Source organism: Rhincodon typus, chromosome 14 (genome assembly GCF_021869965.1).
Source record: "Rhincodon typus isolate 14 chromosome 14, sRhiTyp1.1, whole genome shotgun sequence".
NCBI lineage: Eukaryota > Metazoa > Chordata > Chondrichthyes > Orectolobiformes > Rhincodontidae > Rhincodon > Rhincodon typus.
The window spans coordinates 44,701,110-44,716,692 of NC_063345.1; the positions used below are offsets into that span (position 1 = coordinate 44,701,110).

Consider the following 15,583-nt stretch of genomic DNA (forward strand, 5'->3'; position numbering starts at 1 on the left):
TGATGCTGCCTGGCCTGCTGTGTTTATCCAGCTCTACACCTTGTTATCTCAGACTCCAGCACCGGCAGTTCCTACTATCTCTATCAATTTTCATAGTTGTTCGAACCCAGAGGGAGTTTCATCAGCTGCCCATGCTAAACTTGGCTCTGTAAAGAAGTGCCACTGGCAAACAGAAATCAGCCGCACATGGAGACAAAGGTGAAGTCAGCCGGACGTTCGCCGAACACTTGGGTAATTCTTAGCCTATTACCTAAGAAAACGGATATCACATCGCACCGGCCTGTTGCTTCCCTTGTCCGATTTAAACACGATAGCAGGACAGTCTGCACTGCATGATCTGTGGCGAATAAAAGAATCAGTTCTGAACTGTCACAAACGGTTTTCGGGGAGATGGAGAGAATGGTCTCTGGTTCTTCAACACCAATAAGTCTACTTATTTCTGTTTCTCTCTAGCTTCACCATATGCAATTTAATGAAAACGCATTTCAGGGATAGCGCACAGTTACCGTGGCTAAATGGAGTTTTAACTTAGATTATATTCTTAAAATATGTCGATCTGGTGAACCCTTCACAACTCTCAAAGTCTCCCGGGTGAGAACCTCTAGTGTAACATTTATATTCGCGTCACCACAGAACATCATACCAAGATCACAGTCCACAATGCGATCGTTTAATTACATGACAAAGTAGCGCAAATCGGAATATTACAACAAGAGAACAATTTCCATTAATTAACATAAACAATAACTGTCCATAGGAAGGGCATATTTGTGAATACTAATAATTCAATAATGTAAGTCACTAAAATGTAAGTCACTACTGCACTGTACAAGGAGTCACCGATCACAGTGCTAATACATTTCAAATAATGTAAGCAGGAGAAAATGGTTAAACATGACTGATAGTGAAAAAAAGTCGAATAAACATACAGAAAAAAAACATTGCTATTGTAGCAGCTGCGCTACACATTGGCAACAAACACAAGTGTTTAGATGGAGATGTAAGTTAAACAGGACCATACAGCTCAAGACTGAGCAAATGAAAAACATGAAATTTGAACTGTGAAATGTGAGGATATACATTGTGGTAGGAAGAATACGGACAAGATACATATGCTAAATGACAAAACCTTCGCCTAAGAGCAGCAGAGAAACTTTCGAGTTCATCGAAACAATAAATGGATTTTTGGGGGAAAAAGAAACTAGTAAACAGGACATCAGAGGTAATAGTCTCTGAATTATTACCAATACCATAGGCTAGGGGGTCTAGAAATAGGAGGATACAGCAGCTTGGAAAAATAGAGTAAAAGAAGGGTAGTGTCAGATTACTGTGACGTGAAAACTAGCTCTGGGGAAGATGAGATTTCCATATGTCAGATTGGTTGTATGTGAACATCATCAAAATGTTAAGTTGAGAATGCAAGTAAGAACCAGATTGAATGCAGAAACAGAAGTGCAAAAATAAATAAGATGACCAATTAGAAACAATAAGAAATGACTGGCTAATAACATAAAGGGAATTCAGAAGTATTCTATGGAGATATAAGATATAAAAAGAGATACAAGGTCAGTTGTCAACCAAGAAATTCACGGAGGTAGAGGGCATGGGTAAGGTATTAAAGGACTACTTTGCAACTGTCATTACCCAAGAAGAAAATGCTGCTAGGCATTGTGAAAGAGAATATATTTGAGACACCATGGGCCAAAAATTGATAAATGGGAGGTATTGTGTATTGGCTGCATTAAGTTGATAAGGTACCAGAACCAGGGCAGATTTGTCTGTGGGTATGGAGGGAAGTAAGGGTGCAAATTGACTATAATCTTCCAATCTTCCTTACATACAAGGATACTGTCAAAGGAGAGGGGACTTGCAAATGTAGTTCAAGAGCCATAGAAAAATAATACCAACACTACTGACTAGTCAGTTTAATTTCTGGAGGGTGGGAAGGAATTTAGAAATGATATTCCAAGATAAAATTAACAGAGGACACAGATGCTGGTGGAATAAACAGACATATGGCAAAGGAAAGTTAATGCCAAGAAGTGTGAAGAGACACATGTAGGGAGTCTGAATGATGAAAAACAATACAAGACACAAGGTACAATTCCAAAGATAATCAATTACTTAAATTGCACACTAAATATATTTGTTGAGACAAGAAAGATTTTATGATCCATGCAGCCCTAATCTCTATCTTCATGAAGTCTTATTTTATTAATGAGATACATTCATGGATTTTGAACAAAAAGAGAGGAAATTGCATAGGTACTGGCCATAATCTTGTGGTCTGCTGTGGATTTGTGGGTGGGCCACAGGACTGGAAAATTGCAGATGTTATGCCCTTGTTCAAAAAGATTATATTGATGAGTGTATTAATTACAAATCAGTCTGTTTGTTCAAAAAGGGAAGGAGGCAGAAAGCAGGAAAGTACAGGCTCGTTAGCTTGAAATCTGCCACAGGGAAAATGTTTGAAGCTACTATTAAAGACATCATAGCAGGGCAGTTGGATGAGTTCAAGATAATCAGGCAGAGCCAATAGGGTTTTCTAAAAGGGAAATCATATTCAACTAATTTATTGGAGTTCTTTGAAGAACTTATGCTTTAGAAAAAGAGGAATCAGTGAACAATTTCAAGAATGCATTTGATAAGGTGCTACATCAAGGATTATTGCAGAAAATGAAAGCTCATGATGTAGGTGTTAACATTGGCATGAATTGAAAATTATCTAAAAGGAAGCAAAGACTACGAATATGTGGATCTTTTTCAGATTACAGTTCAGGGAAAATGTGAATGCAGTGCTAAATAGATCTACCATAATGGTTTGGGGGAATGAAAAGCTTTAGTATGTAGGGAAAAGTGGTACATTTTTCATGGAGAAAAGACAACTAAGAGGACATTTGACTGAAGTTTTTAAAATCATGGAAGTCTGAACAGAGAACGGGTTAAACTGTTCCTGTTCATAAAATGATCAAGAGCAGATGTGCATGAATTTTAAAATATGTGAGAAAATCAAACTTTTTTCATACAGCCAACGGTTGGGGTATGGAATGCACTGCCTGGAAGTGTGGTGGAAGTAAGTTCAAATGAGGAATTCAAGAAGTTATGAGATGATCATTTCAATAGAAATAATGTGCGATGGTTCTGGAGAAAGAACGAGAGAATGACACTAAGTCATAATGCTCAATTGAAGGGTGGTTGGTTCGAACGTTTTTCTGCTGTATCTAAATTTATGTGAAAATTGCTTTGGACAGTAAAACTCAAACTGTCGAGTAGGTGGATGTGTTAAAATTAAATTTATGTAAGAAAAGACGTTAAGACAAAAATTTGGCTATTTTGTGCCTCGTTTAATCCTTAAATTTAATGGATTACGGAGGTTGGCTATCATTCCGTTCACCAAAAGACCCAGACTTCGAATTGAGCCGTTATTAATTTAACTTCCCGCAATTTCAGGCGCAATATTTTTCCCTAATTGAAGGGAACTCACCAACACGTCCACTCTAGTTTACAATTTCGCATGCATAAATTTAGCGTAGAATCTAGGTTATAGGCAGCGAGATGTAAGCAGTGCTGCGCTTGAATTATCAAAACAGTGAATCAGCTACGGGCTGCATCAGTACACTGGTCTGCCTCATCCAATCCGCTATGCCCACTGTGTCGCACTCCGATTAGAAATGCAGGAATACATGGGAAATTTGGCATAAACCAGACTGCAAAATTTCCAGCGCACGTTGACGATTTCGCTTCGGAGGAAGATCTGGGGCCAATGGACATCAACTGCCACAATTTGTTTCAAATACATGAATCTGGAAAGCTAACTTCTATTGGAATCTATTTAACCTTACCTGCCTCTTTAACAAAGATATGACCTATTTTCTTTCCAACTCGTCGTTTAAGATTCTACGGTATAAGATTCCTATTGCACAGATAGAAGAACAAAGGCAATTTCAAGGATCTCTGCTGCTTGTTATTGTTGGTTTAAAATCAATCCATTGAGTTCGCCAACTGGCATGAACCTGGAGTTTTAGCTTCATAATGTTGAAACGTGGTTTGCTGAATGCGGGAAAGCTCCATGGTAGGAAACAGAGTGTGAAGGTCGAGGGATTTCATCTGGTTTGAGTGGCCCTAGGCAGCTGCACAAAGGATATGTTACGATGCATAACAGAGATTAGAGATTGTTGCGTCAAAAATAGCGCCGCCAGGGTCATACACTCGCTGCTCAATATTGATTAAAAAGATCGGTCTCAAAGTTAAGGGAAAAGCCAGGAACATGTTGAGTTTAAAAGCAATTTTTGCAAATACTATAACAGTAAAGCTACCTTTTAAAGTAATAACCATTTACAAATTGAGATGTGCATTTGTAGAATCCGAATACTCTCACCAATGAACTTTCAGAAACATAGCTGTAATGTTGAAAATTTGCCAACTGTCTAGATATGAAGCAGAAGTATTCATTACTTAGAAATTCATTTCTCTTTCAGTTTAAAATAATCCATCGAGACGGAATGTACACCAGATCAGTTCACTGTGAAACAGGTCGGAGGAGTATTGCAGCAGATCGGAATCATTACGAAGCATCCTTTCAGCATAGCAAAACAAGTTAGGATTACTGAAGTGAGAAAAAAAATGACAGGAAGCCCCAAATTGATTGTTTGGTGACTGCTGTAGGATCTTTCTCGAGTAAGTTAGTCTAAGGAACAAAAACAAAGTTGCTGGAAAAGCTCAGCAGGTCTGGCAGTATCTGTAAGGGAATAAAAAAGAGTTAACGTTTCAGGTCCGGTGACCCTTCCTCAGAACTCCAGTGGTGCAGGAGCCCTGTGAGTGCACTGGGCTCTGAGGAAGGGTCACCGGACCCGAAACGTTAACTCTTTTTTTTTCCTTCACAGATGCTGCCAGATCTGCTGATCTCTTCCAGCAACTTTGTTTTTGTTCCTGATTTACAGCATCCGCAGTTCTTGCGGTTTTTATTAAGTTAGTCTAAGGAACTGGGAATTTAAATACTGTAATTATTTTGATAGTAAGGGTTAAATAAAGCACTTCAGTTAACCTTCCAATGTTCAAATGACAACAAAAACTGAAATGTGAGTGGCTGTGGCGTCGTTACTTTTAAACATGGTAATTTTTACATTCATTAAATGAAAGAATGGCAGAGCCACTCCATCCTTGGAGTGTACATCCTGTTCCACGTGAGAACTCTAGGACATTTCCCGTGCCATGAATAAATTCACGAAGTGTCATCATTTACAGCAGCTCAAACTGAGCTTTGGTGTTGCAACAGTAGCTGCCAGCAGCTTGGCACAAGACTGATAGCACATGGAAAAATGTGGTCACCTTGCAGCTTAATAGAATGCAAGGTCAGAGGAAATGGGTATTCACTAGACAGTCAAGAAGAAATTGCCAGGTAATGCAGGAGCCTTGTGACTGCACTCTTCAAAACAGTTCTGAACACTGATGAGAGTAATGGGGGCTGCATCTAGAATCCGAAGTAAATGATACAATGGCTGGTTCAGCTATTTAGAAGGACATGAAGAAGATTGAAAGAGTAAAAATGATAAGAGTATTGACAGTTAAAGGAACAGAGGAAGTGTTCTGACAATGCCAAATGTAAATCCAGGACAGTGTGTGTTTCCCTAGTCACAGAGTCAAGGATGAAACTGAAGGATTGTGGAACATCCTGAGTGGGAGGAAAGGAAAGAGTGAATAAACTTCAGTCTTGGTCCATAATCAGTACCATGGTGTGGAGGTATTGGACTTGGATGGACAAAGTCAGAAGTCACACAACACCAGGTTGTAGTCCAACAGGTTTATTTGAAATCATAAGCTTTCAGAGTGCAGCTCCTTCATCAGGTACAGTGAGAGAGAAGCACACTAAACAGAGTTTAAAGGCAGAGAGATCAAGGGCAGAGAGATCAAAATATCATAGAAATGGTGTCAGTGGAGTGTCAGATAATAAGTCTCTGCAGGTGACCAAGAGTGTTAATGGGTGAGTAAAGTGTCAACAGCTGAACAACCAGCGAAGGGATGACCTATAATCTGATCGAGTGAGGCAGAGAGATAATTACAAAAAAATTAAAAATAAGGTGGTGCTGCATACAAACTAAATGCCTGGAATAACATGATAGGTATAAGAGTCGCATGCCGAGGTTCTAACCAAAGTAATAAGTAATTCAAAACTGTACAAACTAATTTAGGTAGAGAGATCATAACAATTTATCAAGGTGATGCTGTAAAAACAGGACAGTAAGGAAGATTTTACAGATACAGAACACATGTCACCCCTCCCACTGGAGGAAGCTGAGATGGATCAGCCAATTTACACTTCTGGCTGAAGATTGCTGCGAATGCTTCAGCCTTATCTTTTGCACTGATGTGCCTGGCTCTTCCATCATTTGGGATGGGGATATTTGTGGAGCCTCCTCCTCCAGTGAGTTGTTTAATTATCCACCACCATTCAAGACTGGATGTGGCAGGACTGCAGAGCTTAGATCTGATCCATTGGTTATTGGATCGCTTAGCTCTGTCTATCACTTGCTGCTTTCGCTGTTTGGCGTGCAAGTAGTCCTGCTTGGCGGCTTCACCAGGTTGATATCTCATCTTCAGGTATGCCTGGTTCTGCTCCTGGCATGCCCTCCTACACTTTCCATTGAACCAGGGTTGATCCCCTGGCTTGATGGTAATGGTTCAGTGGGGGATATGCCAGGCCATGAGGTTACAGATTGTGCTGGAGTACAATTTTGCTGCTGTTGATGGCCCACAGCGCCTCATGGATGCTCAGTCTTGAGTTGCTATTTCTATGCGAAGTCTGTCCCATTTAACATGGTGACAGTACTACACAACACAATGGAAGTTATTCTCACTGTGAAGGCGGGGCTTCGTCTCCACAAGAACTATGCGAATGTCACTCTTACCGATACTGTCATGGAGAGATGCAATGGCAGCTGGCAGATTAGTAAGGATGAGGTTAAGTATGTTTTTCCCTCTTGTTGGTTAACTCACCACCTGCCGCAGATCCAGTCTAGCTTTTAGGACCTGATCCGCTCGATCAGTAGTAATGCTGCTGAGCCACTCTTAATGGTGGACATTGAAATCCCCCACCCAGCGTACATTTGTGCCCTTGCCATCCTCAGTGTTTTCTATAAGTGTTGTTCAACATTAAGGAGTACTGATTCATCAGATGAGGGAGGACGGCATGTGGTAATCAGCACGAGGTTTCCTTGCCCATGTTTTACCTGAAGCCATGAGACTTCATGGGGCCTGGAGTCAATGTTGAGGACTCCTACAGCAACGCCCTCCTGACTGTATACCACTGTGCCGCCACCTCTGCTGGGTCTGTCCTGCTGGTAAGACAGGACATATCCAGGGATGGTGATGGTGGTGTCTGGGACATTGTCTGTAAGGTACGATTCTGTGAGTATGACTATGTCAGGCTGTTGCTTAACTAGTCTGTGAAACAGCTCTCCCAATTTTGGCACTAACCCCCATATATTAGTGAGAAGGACTTTGCAGGATCGACAGGGCTGTTTCTGCCGTTGTCTTTTCCGGTGCCTATGTCGATGCTAGGTGATCTGCCCAGTTTCATTTCTTTGAGACTTTGTAGCGAGTGGTACAACTAATGTCCTTCAGGGAAGGAAATCTGCCACCCTCACCTGGTCTGGCCTACATGTGACTCCAGACCCACAGCAATGTGGTTGACTCTCAATTGCTTCCTGAAATGGCCCAGCATGCCACTCATTTGTACCAAACGCTACAAAGTCTCAAAGAAGAAAAAAAGATTGAGAACATAATGGGGTTGAGAACACAATTTATTTGGCTAAGGTTAGGGAAGCAGAAGCAAAAGGTTCAATTTCTTTGCTTCCTGCAGGCAACAGTTTATCAATTATTATGAAAGATGTAGGAGGAACAAATTTGCGATGAAATTATAGAGAATTATGGAGTAGTTATAAGGACCGTTAATCTTTTAATTTAGACTGGGATAGTAGTGTAAAGGGCAGACAGGAACAAAGTTCCCAGACCCTGTTAAGGAATATTTTCCATAACAGCACGTTTCCAGTTTAATGAGAAAGGAGGCATTGAGAAACCTGGCTCTTGGGAATGAGATGCACCAAATGAAAAGTGTCAGTTGGAAGAAATTTAGGGAGAGTTATTATTATACCACAAGATTTAAGAATATTACTGAGGAGGTCAAGGAGCAATCCAAGTTAAAAAAAAAAAGGGGGGAATGCCTACTTCTGTGGGTAATTTATCTGGATCAATCCAAAGATTATCAGGCAAAATGGTAACTGATCATGGGTTGGCTTTCGAGAAGAGGTAGTTCATGCACAGTCAAGGTATATTCCCACAAAGGGGAAAGGTAAACAAAGTTAGTGCTTCCTGGATTACAAAATGAATAAAAAAAAAGCAGAAGAAAGGCACTGACATCAGTCATTGGGTGGATAATATAATTGAGAACTGGATGGATTATTCAAGGTTCAGAAGGAAATTGAAAAAGAAACAAATAAGAGAAACAAACAGAAAATATGAGAAGAAACTGGCAGCTGATATAAAAAGGAATTTAAAAGTCTTCCAAAGGCACATACTTTTTTTATTCACTCATAGGATGTGGGCATTGCTGGCTAGGCCCTAGTTGAGCTTGAGACAATATCCATATTTTTATGTATCCCTAATTTCGTCAATGGCAAATTTCTCCATTGCCAGTTAGGAATGTATCTGGTGTTCCCAGTCCAGTCCTTAACAATTTCTCCATTATCTTGTCCAATATTGTTTTGTTTTTCTTTATTATATGTTATAGTAGACTCAATAAATCTAATTCTCATGCCTATAAAGTGCAAGATAAAAATGTTATTTTCCTTAATCCATACCTTCAAATCTATTGCTACAACTTCATTAAAGTGTGTTGCAAATGGGAGGCTCACTCTGAGTTGTGATAATGTCCTATATGTTTTACGTTTGTCAGATTTAATTGTTGAACTCTTCCAAGATTAGTATATTCATCAGGCACTATTCCTGCATTCTTTAGTAGTATTTTGAACATGAGAGAAGATAGGTGATCAAACTGTCAGTGTAGTTTGAAGATAATTAGTAATTTTCTCATCACATCTCCTGATGTCAATTAATTTTATTTAAATTGAATTTAGATTTTGACTAGAGAATTTTGGTTTTTAAAGGGATACAATAATGGATTGTGTGAACTGAATATCCAATGACTTTCCAAAACAATTGTCTTATCATGTTCCATGTCAAGTTTCATTTAAGCCCATTTTTTGTACACATTCTGCTCAAAATTAAGGGCATTTCATTTGACAATGTCAGTACTGATAAAGTGGCCTGCTCCAACAACTTTACAGGGAATCACCACATTTTAAGGACTTCAAAATGCTGTAACCTCAAAACTGAAGCAGGTGGATATCTCTATCCTTGCACCTTTTGGGTTATTCTTCTTTCATATTGACATTTGATCTATATCTGGACACTGCAGTTGCACATTGCCACCTCCAATTAATCCTCCATTCAGTGTTACTGTTGAATGTTTCCTTGAGTCATTCAGGCCACCAAGAATGAATGCTTTCCAAAGAATATTTTAAGATTTCTGACGTTTGTTTCCAAAAGTGTGTTTTTTTCCTGAACATATGACTCTAATTAATACAGGAGACTAATTCATGTTCAATATCTTAGCAAAGACCAACAATTTAAGGCTACACTGAATTAGCAATCTCCAAGTAGAATTATTGCAAACTTGCACATAGTCTGTTAAATTCCGTTATGTACTCTTTGATAGGGTATGCATTCTACTTTCTTAACTTATCAAAATCTGACAATGCCTCATATCTGTTTATTAGGTATATATTCTGACCATAAATGTTGGTGGAATTTCCAAACCATCTCCACTAGGAGTCTCTACCTTAGAGAATACTTTAATTCTACTGGAAAGCAACAGTGCCAATGCAATACCTTGATTTTTTTCTTGGTAAAGATATATTCTATAGCCACATATTCACTTGATTTTTTTCCCATTAATTGCAAGGTTCAGCTAAACATTGGTGGAAAATCAGATAGATACTTTTCACCCAGTTTGGACTATTCTACTCCAAAGAAACTTCAAGCACAATCTTCTGTCTGAAAATAACAGTTTCCAATCTTCACCTTTAGGCAATCATCTGCTGCTATCAATGTCAATCCAGATCCAAACCATTGGATCATTGAAACAGAAACCAAGAGACTTTTCTTTTTTGACAAACTTAATTAATCACTCAGTCTTACTGCTCTTTCCACTCATAAGTCCCACCAATTCTCCATTTTTTTCTATTCAACCTATTCAGAGATGTTATGACACACCTCTGGAGCAGGTGGAATTTGAACTCACATCACGCCTTTCCTTTCAACATTTTGGATTAGGATTACATATTTTTACCTCTATGGCACATTTACTTTAGTCGAGGAGTCATGCAGTAGAGAATATTTAGTATCTTGTGAAATTCTACGCTGATCTTTAATTATGTGAAACGTTCTCTGAGATTTGGAGAAATTAATTCGCGGACACTTAAATTTACTCGCAACGCCACTACTGCAAGGCCAGGTTGTTTTATACTTGGGGATTAGAATGATAATGTTGAAAAATCGATATAGGTATAAGCGGTGGTGTCCATAAAAAGCATCGGGAGATTTTTAAAGAACTTTTTTGGTAATATTTAAAGTTAAGACTTTCTATATAGTCTATGACACCTCAACCTTAACACGTTCGGGAAACCGAAGATGATACTCTCGCTGATACACATTTGGCTCTGTATAAACCCTCCCTACTTCGAATCGCTAACCAAATTATTAGATTCGTCATACCTGAAGTTAAACGAAAAGAAATTCTAGGAATATCTGAGATAATTATTTGACACTGCAAGACGACATAAGTATCATTCAATGGTCACCTCCGCTTCAAATCTGTGAATGCTTTTTACTTTATTCTAATATTTTAGTTTCTGAACCTTGGTTTAAACACGTGAACATTTGTTTATTAATATCGCTCAGAAAACGATATTTTTCCACATTTTGCATATTATTCTTGCTGCACGTCATGCAAACATCCCCCAAAAAACTCAGGCAAAACTAGACACCTATTAGTGTGCTTATAGCCTTCAAGTAGATCAGTTTAAGTTTTCAAAAAGTGTATTTAAAGGACTAAAAATGAATTACTTTAAAAAAACATGCAATACGACCGGACATTAATCTTAATTCAAATCGTAATAACGTCTCACGTTACTTCACAGAAAGCCACTCCAAAACTGACGAAACCCTGCATCAATAATCTGAACGATTGGTCATTTACATTGATGTCCGTAGTATTTTACAAACACCGGGGTGCTCGCAAGTCTTAGAAAGGAACATAAAGTCCGGACATTCAACTGCATTAATCATTTTTTGCTATCGCAGAAAAAAGGTTTATACATAAATTCCATACAGGAGATAGATCCTCACCTGAGAAGAAATAAACAACGTGAAATCCAATTTCCACTTTATTTACGTCCCCCTTCGCAAAGTCAGAGGCGAGCGGTTGTATATATTTACCGGAATCATGTACAACAACAAAAAATTACTTAGTACGAACAAAATAAATATAATGAAGATTAATAAAACAGGAACCATTCGCTCAAACTCTGCGTCCAATGAAAACATGTCCGGGTAGATTGCACAGCTCTTCCCCTCATCGAACACACCCGCAAGTCGTCTCCATAGTAACCAGACACACTCCCAGCATGCCCCTAGGGTAGTGCGCTTGTGCCGCTCGCTCAGCTGTGCGGCGTTGGCCGTTGCACTCGGACACGCCTCCCGCCTGTTGGTCACATGATGCAAGTCGGTGCATGGGCCATCTTGTGCTTTCATAGCCTTGTCGTTTAGCTGCATGGAAACGCGGAACTGTCGGTAGGATCACGAGCTGCAGCTATAGCCAGTGAACGGTGAGTGGCTTAAAAAGTGATTTCAGTCATTATAATGTGCGTGCTTTATTACTTTGCAATCCGTTTACTTCTGATGCTTTATTTTTTCTTAATGTAGCAAATGATGATGGATTTTTTTGATGGTTGCATACATAGCTTTTAATAATGGACTATATTTTACACCACCCTCGGTTTTTCCTGTTCCCTTTCAAACAAGGTGCGAAACTATCTGGCTGGTATTTAATTGTTCCGAGTTTTTACATCGCGTCTGCAGATGTCTCCAAGCGCCTCCTGCCGGAAAGTGTTGGTTGTTTCGCGGCGAACTGGAACCGGTGGTCATCCGAGACAACAAGTCATCCGAGTCCTGAATCAGCACACTGTTGTGTCCGAGATAACCAGGTGTAGAGCTGGATGAACATAGCAGGCCAAGCAGCATCAGAGGAGCAGGAAGGCTGACGTTTCGGGCCTAGGCCATGTCTTAATATGGTCCATCTCTGACATTTCCCTTCCTCGACTTCTCTCTCTCTCTTTCTGGAGATTGGCTATCTCCTAATATTCATTGTGACCCCACCGACACTCAGCTTACTTGACTGCACTTACTCATGCCTAGGCCCGAAACGTCAGCCTTCCTGCTCCTCTGATGCTGCTTGGCCTGCTGTGTTCATCCAGCTCCACACCTTGTTATCTCAGATTCTCCAGCATCTGCAGTTCCTACTATCACTGTTGTGTTTGTTGGCTTATTCTTGTCTTCGTTAGGAGTTGAAACTGCAACTGGAATAATCAGGGAGTAAGTTGGCAATGGCCCGCAGGGCGGGTTGTATCCGCGAGGAAGGTAGTACGGTTAACGTAAAGAAAAGCAAATACTGCGGATGGTGTAAATCTGAAATGGAAACAGTGCTGGACAGAGCACGTCTGGCAACATCTGTGGCGAGAGAGAGTAATGTTGAACATGAACTTAAGGAAGCAACCTGTGTCGATGTAAATGGGGGAAAATAAGGGGTGAGGGTGGGAGATTCAAAGACAAAGAAATCATGGAACAAAAGGCAGATTTGTGTATCGGAGCTGTTTCCTACGCTTCTCTGGAACAGAAAAACTTAAACTTTACTTCTAGCATCCAGACATGTCTTAATATGGTCCGTCTCTGACATTTCCCTTCCTCGACTTCTCTCTGGCTATCTCCTAATATTCATTGTGACCCCACCGACACTCAGCTTACTTGACTGCACTTACTCATACCTTGCCAGTTTTTTTCTGTCACGTCTGATGATGAAGGCTTCCACCAACAACATCTCTGGTATGTCTACCTTTTCCTCGAGCAAGGCTTCTCCCCATTAGCCAGCCAGCCACTGTGGTTTGTTGTGACCTCAACCATGCCTAACCTATTTCCTGCACTTCTACGGTCACCTCTTTCCCAGAGGATAATAGATTCCTGTTGTCCTCTTTCCATCCACCAACTTTCATATTCAAAGGATTATGCTTTGCCATTTCTGCTATCACCAAATAGATCCTCCTCTCTACTGTCAGCATTCTGAAGGTTTTGTTCTCTCTGCAGTGTCCACTCCTCCATCATGCTCAACACTTCATCCACTTCTCACGTGCAATTGTAACAGTTTGTAACACCTGGCCTTTTACCATCTCTACCCTTACTGCCAAAGAGCCCTCTCAATCCTAAGTGAATAAGCAATTTATTTATAGTTTGCAAATGCAAAACTTGAATATTGCTTGAACTAAGTGCCATTTTGATGAAACCCTTTGCATTTGTCCTAATGCATGGAAGACAACAATGCCAAATTTCAAACATAACAACAACTTGTATCAAAGGAAGAAAGAGTGCTGATTAGTTGGCAAGTCGACTCTAAATCAAGAATTGTCATACAGAAAGCACCTAGTAACACTGTTCCCTAAACGCTTAGAAAATTTTAAAATTGTGTGAGGCTTGAACATTTTTCTTTTGTTGTACAAAGATTTACAATGACAACCAAATTATGATTGTCAGTCAGACTTGCAGTGTGGTGCAATTACGTGTACTGAAAGTTCCATATATTAATACATGGGACCCTGTTCTTTACTGATGAAAGAATACTTCATGCTCAGTGCCAGTTTCAATTCAACAAAATAGGTAACAGCAAATAGCTGGTAAATTTCTGGATGTAATGCCATGACAATCAAAGTCGAGCTGTCTGGTTTAAAATTTAAACAACGCCGATAACTGTCATTAATGATTCCATTCTCCCATGGCAACACTTCTACCAATCAGAATCCACTTGCCAATCAATCAGTACTATCTAATGCAGTACAAATTTTGATTTTACTCAATGAACTGGGAAATAATTTCTAATTCACCTGTTCAAAGATGTTAGTGTACACCTCTGGGTCTTGAATCCAGATTCCTGGCCCAGAAGTACCGCTATGCCATTCGAATCTTTTCCTTGAACTGGTATTCTTGCGAAATGTCCTGATGCAGGTTAGACGAAAAGCTTTAACAAAATGTGTTCATTCCCAGTAATACTCGAGCAGGTTACTTAGGTATGGCTTGTGTTCTGTTTAGTATGAAGAATTCAAAGAACATGTTTGTAATCAGTGAGTTGTGCTAGGACATAGAACCGATAAATAAATTAAATGTACTACTTCCAATTTAGTATACATCACTTCCTGATCAGACTGTAGTCATCTCTACCCTGCAGAGACCAAATGCAGGCAGGGTGACTACTGTGCTGAACACTTCTGTTCATTCTGCAAGCATGGGTCTGAGTTTCTGATTGTCATGTTAATTTGCCACCTCGCTCTCCTGTTCGTATATCTGTCTTCAGCGTTTTGCAATTTTCCATTGAAGCTCCTGACTAGTTTGAGGAAAGTATTTCCTCTTTCAGTCTGGCATCTTATAGCTCCATCTGGACTCCACGTAGAGTTTACAATTTGAAATTGTTGAACTTGTCCCTGCTTTTTGATTCATTTTTGGTATGTGCTGGCTTGAATCTTGTTTCTCGTGTGTTTACTTTCCTCATTTTTTTTTTTCTGGACAAATGCTTTGACATTGTACTAAATCATAGCCACTTCCTTTGCCTTTTTGTTCCAAGACATCTTTGTCATTTTATCTTTCCTGCACTCTACTCTATCCAAATCTCGGACAACTAAAAGTCTTGAAGAAAGCTCTGCATATTAAAATATCCTCTCTTATTTTGAGAATTATTCAATTTTTGTTCATCCTTCCCTTTTTAACAGCATAAACGCATCATGTTTTTTATTATCTCTTAGCTCTGAAGAAGCTAAAATCAACTCAAAACATTAACTCCCTTTATGCTTTCATAGTTATTGTTTAAAGTTGCTAGCTATTCTCCGACCAGGTAGATACAAATGGACATTGTTGTCATTTTTTAGTACTCTTTTAGTACTTTGTCTTTTTAAGGTTGAGATGGAATCAAGTATAATTAGAAGAGCCAGTAAATTTTCACTATTTTGGCATTCATGGCAGGTGGGACTAGTTTAGTTTGGGATTATGTTTGGCATGGACTGGTTGGATCAAAGGGCCTGTTTCTATGCTGTATGACCCTCTGACACTAAGTAGTTGTGGTTACAGTTCTCTGCAGAATTGTGTTGTCAAAAATTGATCATTATGCTGGGACAATTTAAGACTTCATATTAGTGCTTGCTCTCAACTAATT

The 15,583-nt window shown here is 39.5% G+C and overlaps 2 protein-coding genes across 4 annotated transcripts in view; one reads left to right on the forward strand and one right to left on the reverse strand.

Annotated features, from left to right (window-relative positions):
* LOC109915885 (ATP-binding cassette sub-family C member 5-like) overlaps positions 1-11,683 on the reverse strand; it is a 129,239-nt gene extending 117,556 nt beyond the window's left edge. The window contains exon 1 of the mRNA XM_048605327.1: positions 11,464-11,683. The gene's annotated coding sequence lies outside the window, so the exon portion shown is untranslated. The remainder of the gene's footprint in view (positions 1-11,463) is intronic.
* A 154-nt stretch (positions 11,684-11,837) lies between these two features.
* The window catches only part of enox2 (ecto-NOX disulfide-thiol exchanger 2), a 200,381-nt gene continuing 196,635 nt past the window's right edge, over positions 11,838-15,583 (forward strand). For 2 of the 3 annotated variants that reach the window (XM_048604978.1, XM_048604979.1), the window contains exon 1: positions 11,838-11,942. The gene's annotated coding sequence lies outside the window, so the exon portion shown is untranslated. The remainder of the gene's footprint in view (positions 11,943-15,583) is intronic. The other variant, XM_048604980.1, reaches the window with a different exon arrangement.